The sequence below is a fragment of the Ambystoma mexicanum genome, chromosome 4q, assembly GCF_040938575.1.
Source record: "Ambystoma mexicanum isolate Mex_15411 chromosome 4q, UKY_AmexF1_1, whole genome shotgun sequence".
In the NCBI taxonomy this organism is placed as follows: Eukaryota; Metazoa; Chordata; class Amphibia; order Caudata; family Ambystomatidae; genus Ambystoma; species Ambystoma mexicanum.
The window spans coordinates 528,091,495-528,101,494 of NC_090928.1; the positions used below are offsets into that span (position 1 = coordinate 528,091,495).

General features: G+C 39.6%; 3 non-coding genes across 3 annotated transcripts; all 3 read right to left on the bottom strand.

The window, feature by feature from the left end:
- Positions 1-289: 289 nt before the first annotated feature.
- On the bottom strand, positions 290-362 carry TRNAK-CUU (transfer RNA lysine (anticodon CUU)). Its single transcript has one exon. It is a non-coding gene; the product is annotated as a tRNA-Lys (tRNA).
- A 3,905-nt stretch (positions 363-4,267) lies between these two features.
- TRNAK-CUU (transfer RNA lysine (anticodon CUU)) lies at positions 4,268-4,340 on the bottom strand. The gene has a single exon. It is a non-coding gene; the product is annotated as a tRNA-Lys (tRNA).
- Positions 4,341-8,175: 3,835 nt separating this feature from the next.
- Positions 8,176-8,248, bottom strand: TRNAK-CUU (transfer RNA lysine (anticodon CUU)). Its single transcript has one exon. It is a non-coding gene; the product is annotated as a tRNA-Lys (tRNA).
- Between the last annotated feature and the right edge of the window lie 1,752 nt (positions 8,249-10,000).

A 10,000-nucleotide genomic window follows, 5' to 3' on the forward strand; every position in this document is an offset into this window, starting at 1 on the left:
ACACAATTACCAGTCAATATCCGAACGCATTGAAGAATATCAGGAAATAGCCGATTAAACCTGTGTGGAAAAAAGTCTTATTTGTGTTTTCTCCACTTTATTTTATAGTAAGATGATACATACTTTTTCTTTTACAGTGAATACATTAAGGTGTGGTATTGCCCCATTACACATCATCCAGACATGCATTCATATATTGCATGTTAACAATGAAAATATTGCAAATATTGTAAAGAGACTTTCAATTTCTATTTTTTTGGTCAAAAAGCACTAAAAGTTTAGTTGTTTTCGCCCAACGTGGGGCTCGAACCCACGACCCTGAGATTAAGAGTCTCATGCTCTACCGACTGAGCTAGCTGGGCTCCTTTGGATGCCTATAGTTTTCTTCCCTATCCCTGCACTGCCGTTTTCCACAGATAGGATGCTGTGTAATCATAGGCTCTGGTGGAGTTTGGAAAGAAAATACACATCAGCCAGAGGCAGAAATAGTCTAAGAAAGTATCAAACACAATTACCAGTCAATATCTGAACGCATTGAAGAATATCAGGAAATAGCCGATTAAACCTGTGTGGAAAAAAGTCTTATTTGTGTTTTCTCCACTTTATTTTATAGTAAGATGATACATACTTTTTCTTTTACAGTGAATACATTAAGGTGTGGTATTGCCCCATTACACATCATCCAGACATGCATTCATATATTGCATGTTAACAATGAAAATATTGCAAATATTGTAAAGAGACTTTCAATTTCTATTTTTTTGGTCAAAAAGCACGAAAATTTTAGTTGTTTTCGCCCAACGTTTTCTTCCCTATCCCTGCACTGCCGCTTTCCACAGATAGGATGTATTTTTTTGGTCAAAAAGCACTACAATTTTAGTTGTTTTCGCCCAACGTGGGGCTCAGAACCCACGACCCTGAGATTAAGAGTCTCATGCGCTACCGACTGAGCTAGCCGGGCTCCTTTGGATGCCTATAGTTTTCTTCCCTATCCCTGCACTGCCGTTTTCCACAGATAGGATGTATTTTTTTGGTCAAAAAGCACTACAATTTTAGTTGTTTTCACCCAACGTGGGGCTCGAACCCACGACCCTGAGATTAAGAGTCTCATGCTCTACCGACTGAGCTAGCCGGGCTCTTTTGGAATGCCTATAGTTTTCTTCCCTATCCCTGCACTGCCGTTTTCCACAGATAGGATGTATTTTTTTGGTCAAAAAGCAGTACAATTTTAGTTGTTTTCGCCCAACGTGGGGCTCGAACCCACGACCCTGAGATTAAGAGTCTTATGCTCTACTGACTGAGCTAGCCGGGCTCCTTTGGATGCTTATAGTTTTCTTCCCTATCCCTGCACTGCCGTTTTCCACAGATAGGATGCTGTGTAATCATAGGCTCTGGTGGAGTTTGGAAAGAAAATACACATCAGCCAGAGGCAGAAATAGTCTAAGAAAGTATCAAACACAATTACCAGTCAATATCCGAACGCATTGAAGAATATCAGGAAATAGCCGATTAAACCTGTGTGGAAAAAGTCTTATTTGTGTTTTCTCCACTTTATTTTATAGTAAGATGATACATACTTTTTCTTTTACAGTGAATACATTAAGGTGTGGTATTGCCCCATTACACATCATCCAGACATGCATTCATATATTGCATGTTAACAATGAAAATATTGCAAATATTGTAAAGAGACTTTCAATTTCTATTTTTTTGGTCAAAAAGCACGAAAATTTTAGTTGTTTTCGCCCAACGTGGGGCTTGAACCCACGACCCTGAGATTAAGAGTCTCATGCTCTACCGACTGAGCTAGCCGGGCTCTTTTGGATGCCTATAGTTTTCTTCCCTATCCCTGCACTGCCGCTTTCCACAGATAGGATGCTGTGTAATCATAGGCTCTGGTGGAGTTTGGAAAGAAAATACACATCAGCCAGAGGCAGAAATAGTCTAAGAAAGTATCAAACACAATTACCAGTCAATATCAGAACGCATTGAAGAATATCAGGAAATAGCCGATTAAACATGTGTGGAAAAAAGTCTTATTTGTGTTTTCTCCACTTTATTTTATAGTAAGATGATACATACTTTTTCTTTTACAGTGAATACATTAAGGTGTGGTATTGCCCCATTACACATCATCCAGACATGCATTCATATATTGCATGTTAACAATGAAAATATTGCAAATATTGTAAAGAGACTTTCAATTTCTATTTTTTGGTCAAAAAGCACTAAAATTTTAGTTGTTTTTGCCCAACGTGGGGCTCAAACCCACAACCCTGAGATTAAGAGTCTCATGCTCTACCGACTGAGCTAGCCGGGCTCCTTTGGATGCCTATAGTTTTCTTCCCTATCCCTGCACTGCCGTTTTCCACAGACAGGATGTATTTTTTTGGTCAAAAAGTCCTACAATTTTAGTTGTTTTCGCCCAACGTGGGGCTCGAGCCCACAACCCTGAGATTAAGAGTCTCATGCTCTACCGACTGAGCTAGCCGGGCTCCTTTGGATACCTATAGTTTTCTTCCCTATCCCTGCACTGCCGTTTTCCACAGATAGGATGTATTTTTTTGGTCAAAAAGTCCTACAATTTTAGTTGTTTTCGCCCAACGTGGGGCTCGAGCCCACAACCCTGAGATTAAGAGTCTCATGCTCTACCGACTGAGCTAGCCGGGCTCCTTTGGATGCCTATAGTTTTCTTCCCTATCCCTGCACTGCCGTTTTCCACAGATAGGATGTATTTTTTTGGTCAAAAAGTCCTACAATTTTAGTTGTTTTCGCCCAACGTGGGGCTCGAACCCACAACCCTGAGATTAAGAGTCTCATGCTCTACCGACTGAGCTAGCCGGGCTCCTTTGGATACCTATAGTTTTCTTCCCTATCCCTGCACTGCCGTTTTCCACAGATAGGATGCTGTGTAATCATAGGCTCTGGTGGAGTTTGGAAAGAAAATACACATCAGCCAGAGGCAGAAATAGTCTAAGAAAGTATCAAACACAATTACCAGTCAATATCAGAACGCATTGAAGAATATCAGGAAATAGCCGATTAAACCTGTGTGGAAAAAAGTCTTATTTGTGTTTTCTCCACTTTATTTTATAGTAAGATGATGCATACTTTTTCTTTTACAGTGAATACATTAAGGTATGGTATTGCCCCATTACACATCATCCAGACATGCATTCATATATTGCATGTTAACAATGAAAATATTGCAAAGACACTTTCAATTCTTATTTTTTTGGTCAAAAAGCACTAAAATTTTAGTTGTTTTCCCCCAACGTGGGGCTCGAACCCACGACCCTGAGATTAAGAGTCTCATGCTCTACCGACTGAGCTAGCCGGGCTTCTTTGGATGCCTATAGTTCCTTCCCTATCCCTGCACTGCCGCTTTCCACAGATAGGATGCTGTGTAATCATAGGCTCTGGTGGAGTTTGGAAAGAAAATACACATCAGCCAGAGGCAGAAATAGTCTAAGAAAGTATCAAACACAATTACCAGTCAATATCAGAACGCATTGAAGAATATCAGGAAATAGCCGATTAAACCTGTGTGGAAAAAAGTCTTATTTGTGTTTTCTCCACTTTATTTTATAGTAAGATGATGCATACTTTTTCTTTTACAGTGAATACATTAAGGTATGGTATTGCCCCATTACACATCATCCAGACATGCATTCATATATTGCATGTTAACAATGAAAATATTGCAAAGACACTTTCAATTCTTATTTTTTTGGTCAAAAAGCACTAAAATTTTAGTTGTTTTCCCCCAACGTGGGGCTCGAACCCACGAGCCTGAGATTAAGAGTCTCATGCTCTACCGACTGAGCTAGCCGGGCTTCTTTGGATGCCTATAGTTCCTTCCCTATCCCTGCACTGCCGCTTTCCACAGATAGGATGCTGTGTAATCATAGGCTCTGGTGGAGTTTGGAAAGAAAATACACATCAGCCAGAGGCAGAAATAGTCTAAGAAAGTATCAAACACAATTACCAGTCAATATCAGAACGCATTGAAGAATATCAGGAAATAGCTGATTAAACCTGTGTGGAAAAAAGTCTTATTTGTGTTTTCTCCACTTTATTTTATAGTAAGATGATACATACTTTTTCTTTTACAGTGAATACATTAAGGTGTGGTATTGCCCCATTACACATCATCCAGACATGCATTCATATATTGCATGTTAACAATGAAAATATTGCAAATATTGTAAAGAGACTTTCAATTTCTATTTTTTTGGTCAAAAAGCACTAAAATTTTAGTTGTTTTCGCCCAACGTGGGGCTCGAACCCACGACCCTGAGATTAAGAGTCTCATGCTCTACCGACTGAGCTAGCCGGGCTCCTTTGGATGCCTATAGTTTTCTTCCCTATCCCTGCACTGCCGTTTTCCACAGATAGGATGCTGTGTAATCATAGGCTCTGGTGGAGTTTGGAAAGAAAATACACATCAGCCAGAGGCAGAAATAGTCTAAGAAAGTATCAAACACAATTACCAGTCAATATCTGAACGCATTGAAGAATATCAGGAAATAGCCGATTAAACCTGTGTGGAAAAAAGTCTTATTTGTGTTTTCTCCACTTTATTTTATAGTAAGATGATACATACTTTTTCTTTTACAGTGAATACATTAAGGTGTGGTATTGCCCCATTACACATCATCCAGACATGCATTCATATATTGCATGTTAACAATGAAAATATTGCAAATATTGTAAAGAGACTTTCAATTTCTATTTTTTTGGTCAAAAAGCACGAAAATTTTAGTTGTTTTCGCCCAACGTTTTCTTCCCTATCCCTGCACTGCCGCTTTCCACAGATAGGATGTATTTTTTTGGTCAAAAAGCACTACAATTTTAGTTGTTTTCGCCCAACGTGGGGCTCGAACCCACGACCCTGAGATTAAGAGTCTCATGCTCTACCGACTGAGCTAGCCGGTCTCCTTTGGATGCCTATAGTTTTCTTCCCTATCCCTGCACTGTCGTTTTCCACAGATAGGATGTGTTTTTTTGGTCAAAAAGTCCTACAATTTTAGTTGTTTTCGCCCAACGTGGGGCTCAAACCCACGACCCTGAGATTAAGAGTCTCATGCTCTACCGACTGAGCTAGCCGGGCTCCTTTGGATGCCTATAGTTTTCTTCCCTATCCCTGCACTGCCGCTTTCCACAGATAGGATGCTGTGTAATCATAGGCTCTGGTGGAGTTTGGAAAGAAAATACACATCAGCCAGAGGCAGAAATAGTCTAAGAAAGTATCAAACACAATTACCAGTCAATATCAGAACGCATTGAAGAATATCAGGAAATAGCCGATTAAACATGTGTGGAAAAAAGTCTTATTTGTGTTTTCTCCACTTTATTTTATAGTAAGATGATACATACTTTTGCTTTTACAGTGAATACATTAAGGTGTGGTATTGCCCCATTACACATCATCCAGACATGCATTCATATATTGCATGTTAACAATGAAAATATTGCAAATATTGTAAAGAGACTTTCAATTTCTATTTTTTTGGTCAAAAAGCACTAAAATTTTAGTTGTTTTCGCCCAACGTGGGGCTCAAACCCTCGACCCTGAGATTAAGAGTCTCATGCTCTACCGACTGAGCTAGCTGGGCTCCTTTGGATGCCTATAGTTTTCTTCCCTATCCCTGCACTGTCGTTTTCCACAGATAGGATGTGTTTTTTTGGTCAAAAAGTCCTACAATTTTAGTTGTTTTCGCCCAACGTGGGGCTCAAACCCACGACCCTGAGATTAAGAGTCTCATGCTCTACCGACTGAGCTAGCCGGGCTCCTTTGGATACCTATAGTTTTCTTCCCTATCCCTGCACTGCCGTTTTCCACAGATAGGACGCTGTGTAATCATAGGCTCTGGTGGAGTTTGGAAAGAAAATACACATCAGCCAGAGGCAGAAATAGTCTAAGAAAGTATCAAACACAATTACCAGTCAATATCAGAACGCATTGAAGAATATCAGGAAATAGCCGATTAAACCTGTGTGGAAAAAAGTCTTATTTGTGTTTCCTCCACTTTATTTTATAGTAAGATGATACATACTTTTCTTTTACAGTGAATACATTAAGGTGTGGTATTGCCCCATTACACATCATCCAGACATGCATTCATATATTGCATGTTAACAATGAAAATATTGCAAATATTGTAAAGAGACTTTCAATTTCTATTTTTTTGGTCAAAAAGCATTAAAATTTTAGTTGTTTTCGCCCAACGTGGGGCTCGCACCCACGACCCTGAGATTAAGAGTCTCATGCTCTACCGACTGAGCTAGCCGGGCTCCTTTGGATGCCTATAGTTTTCTTCCCTATCCCTGCACTGCCGCTTTCCACAGATAGGATGCTGTGTAATCATAGGCTCTGGTGGAGTTTGGAAAGAAAATACACATCAGCCAGAGGCAGAAATAGTCTAAGAAAGTATCAAACACAATTACCAGTCAATATCAGAACGCATTGAAGAATATCAGGAAATAGCCGATTAAACCTGTGTGAAAAAAAGTCTTATTTGTGTTTTCTCCACTTTATTTTATAGTAAGATGATGCATACTTTTTCTTTTACAGTGAATACATTAAGGTATGGTATTGCCCCATTACACATCATCCAGACATGCATTCATATATTGCATGTTAACAATGAAAATATTGCAAAGAGACTTTCAATTTCTATTTTTTTGGTCAAAAAGCACTAAAATTTTAGTTGTTTTCGCCCAACGTGGGGCTCGAACCCACGACCCTGAGATTAAGAGTCTCATGCTCTACCGACTGAGCTAGCCAGGCTCCTTTGGATGCCTATAGTTTTCTTCCCTATCCCTGCACTGCCGCTTTCCACAGATAGGATGCTGTGTAATCATAGGCTCTGGTGGAGTTTGGAAAGAAAATACACATCAGCCAGAGGCAGAAATAGTCTAAGAAAGTATCAAACACAATTACCAGTCAATATCAGAACGCATTGAAGAATATCAGGAAATAGCCGATTAAACCTGTGTGGAAAAAAGTCTTATTTGTGTTTTCTCCACTTTATTTTATAGTAAGATGATACATACTTTTTCTTTTACAGTGAATACATTAAGGTGTGGTATTGCCCCATTACACATCATCCAGACATGCATTCATATATTGCATGTTAACAATGAAAATATTGCAAATATTGTAAAGAGACTTTCAATTTCTATTTTTTTGGTCAAAAAGCACTAAAAGTTTAGTTGTTTTCGCCCAACGTGGGGCTCGAACCCACGACCCTGAGATTAAGAGTCTCATGCACTACTGACTGAGCTAGCCGGGCTCCTTTGGACGCCTATAGTTTTCTTCCCTATCCCTGCACTGCCGTTTTCCACAGATAGGATGCTGTGTAATCATAGGCTCTGGTGGAGTTTGGAAAGAAAATACACATCAGCCAGAGGCAGAAATAGTCTAAGAAAGTATCAAACACAATTACCAGTCAATATCTGAACGCATTGAAGAATATCAGCAAATAGCCGATTAAACCTGTGTGGAAAAAAGTCTTATTTGTGTTTTCTCCACTTTATTTTATAGTAAGATGATACATACTTTGTCTTTTACAGTGAATACATTAAGGTGTGGTATTGCCCCATTACACATCATCCAGACATGCATTCATATATTGCATGTTAACAATGAAAATATTGCAAATATTGTAAAGAGACTTTCAATTTCTATTTTTTTGGTCAAAAAGCACGAAAATTTTAGTTGTTTTCGCCCAACGTTTTCTTCCCTATCCCTGCACTGCCGCTTTCCACAGATAGGATGTATTTTTTTGGTCAAAAAGCACTACAATTTTAGTTGTTTTCGCCCAACGTGGGGCTCAGAACCCACGACCCTGAGATTAAGAGTCTCATGCTCTACCGACTGAGCTAGCCGGGCTCCTTTGGATGCCTATAGTTTTCTTCCCTATCCCTGCACTGCCGTTTTCCACAGATAGGATGTATTTTTTTGGTCAAAAAGCACTACAATTTTAGTTGTTTTCGCCCAACGTGGGGCTCGAACCCACAACCCTGAGATTAAGAGTTTCATGCTCTACCGACTGAGCTAGCCGGGCTCTTTTGGAATGCCTATAGTTTTCTTCCCTATCCCTGCACTGCCGTTTTCCACAGATAGGATGTATTTTTTTGGTCAAAAAGCAGTACAATTTTAGTTGTTTTCGCCCAACGTGGGGCTCGAACCCACGACCCTGAGATTAAGAGTCTCATGCTCTACCGACTGAGCTAGCCGGGCTCCTTTGGATGCCTATAGTTTTCTTCCCTATCCCTGCACTGCCGTTTTCCACAGATAGGATGCTGTGTAATCATAGGCTCTGGTGGAGTTTGGAAAGAAAATACACATCAGCCAGAGGCAGAAATAGTCTAAGAAAGTATCAAACACAATTACCAGTCAATATCCGAACGCATTGAAGAATATCAGGAAATAGCCGATTAAACCTGTGTGGAAAAAAGTCTTATTTGTGTTTTCTCCACTTTATTTTATAGTAAGATGATACATACTTTTTCTTTTACAGTGAATACATTAAGGTGTGGTATTGCCCCATTACACATCATCCAGACATGCATTCATATATTGCATGTTAACAATGAAAATATTGCAAATATTGTAAAGAGACTTTCAATTTCTATTTTTTTGGTCAAAAAGCACGAAAATTTTAGTTGTTTTCGCCCAACGTGGGGCTTGAACCCACGACCCTGAGATTAAGAGTCTCATGCTCTACCGACTGAGCTAGCCGGGCTCTTTTGGATGCCTATAGTTTTCTTCCCTATCCCTGCACTGCCGCTTTCCACAGATAGGATGCTGTGTAATCATAGGCTCTGGTGGAGTTTGGAAAGAAAATACACATCAGCCAGAGGCAGAAATAGTCTAAGAAAGTATCAAACACAATTACCAGTCAATATCAGAACGCATTGAAGAATATCAGGAAATAGCCGATTAAACATGTGTGGAAAAAAGTCTTATTTGTGTTTTCTCCACTTTATTTTATAGTAAGATGATACATACTTTTTCTTTTACAGTGAATACATTAAGGTGTGGTATTGCCCCATTACACATCATCCAGACATGCATTCATATATTGCATGTTAACAATGAAAATATTGCAAATATTGTAAAGAGACTTTCAATTTCTATTTTTTGGTCAAAAAGCACTAAAATTTTAGTTGTTTTTGCCCAACGTGGGGCTCAAACCCACAGCCCTGAGATTAAGAGTCTCATGCTCTACCGACTGAGCTAGCCGGGCTCCTTTGGATGCCTATAGTTTTCTTCCCTATCCCTGCACTGCCGTTTTCCACAGACAGGATGTATTTTTTTGGTCAAAAAGTCCTACAATTTTAGTTGTTTTCGCCCAACGTGGGGCTCGAACCCACAACCCTGAGATTAAGAGTCTCATGCTCTACCGACTGAGCTAGCCGGGCTCCTTTGGATACCTATAGTTTTCTTCCCTATCCCTGCACTGCCGTTTTCCACAGATAGGATGCTGTGTAATCATAGGCTCTGGTGGAGTTTGGAAAGAAAATACACATCAGCCAGAGGCAGAAATAGTCTAAGAAAGTATCAAACACAATTACCAGTCAATATCAGAACGCATTGAAGAATATCAGGAAATAGCCGATTAAACCTGTGTGGAAAAAAGTCTTATTTGTGTTTTCTCCACTTTATTTTATAGTAAGATGATACATACTTTTTCTTTTACAGTGAATACATTAAGGTGTGGTATTGCCCCATTACACATCATCCAGACATGCATTCATATATTGCATGTTAACAATCAAAATATTGCAAATATTGTAAAGAGACTTTCAATTTCTATTTTTTTGGTCAAAAAGCATTAAAATTTTAGTTGTTTTCGCCCAACGTGGGGCTCGCACCCACGACCCTGAGACTAAGAGTCTCATGCTCTACCGACTGAGCTAGCCGGGCTCCTTTGGATGCCTATAGTTTTCTTCCCTATCCCTGCACTGCCGCTTTCCACAGATAGGATGC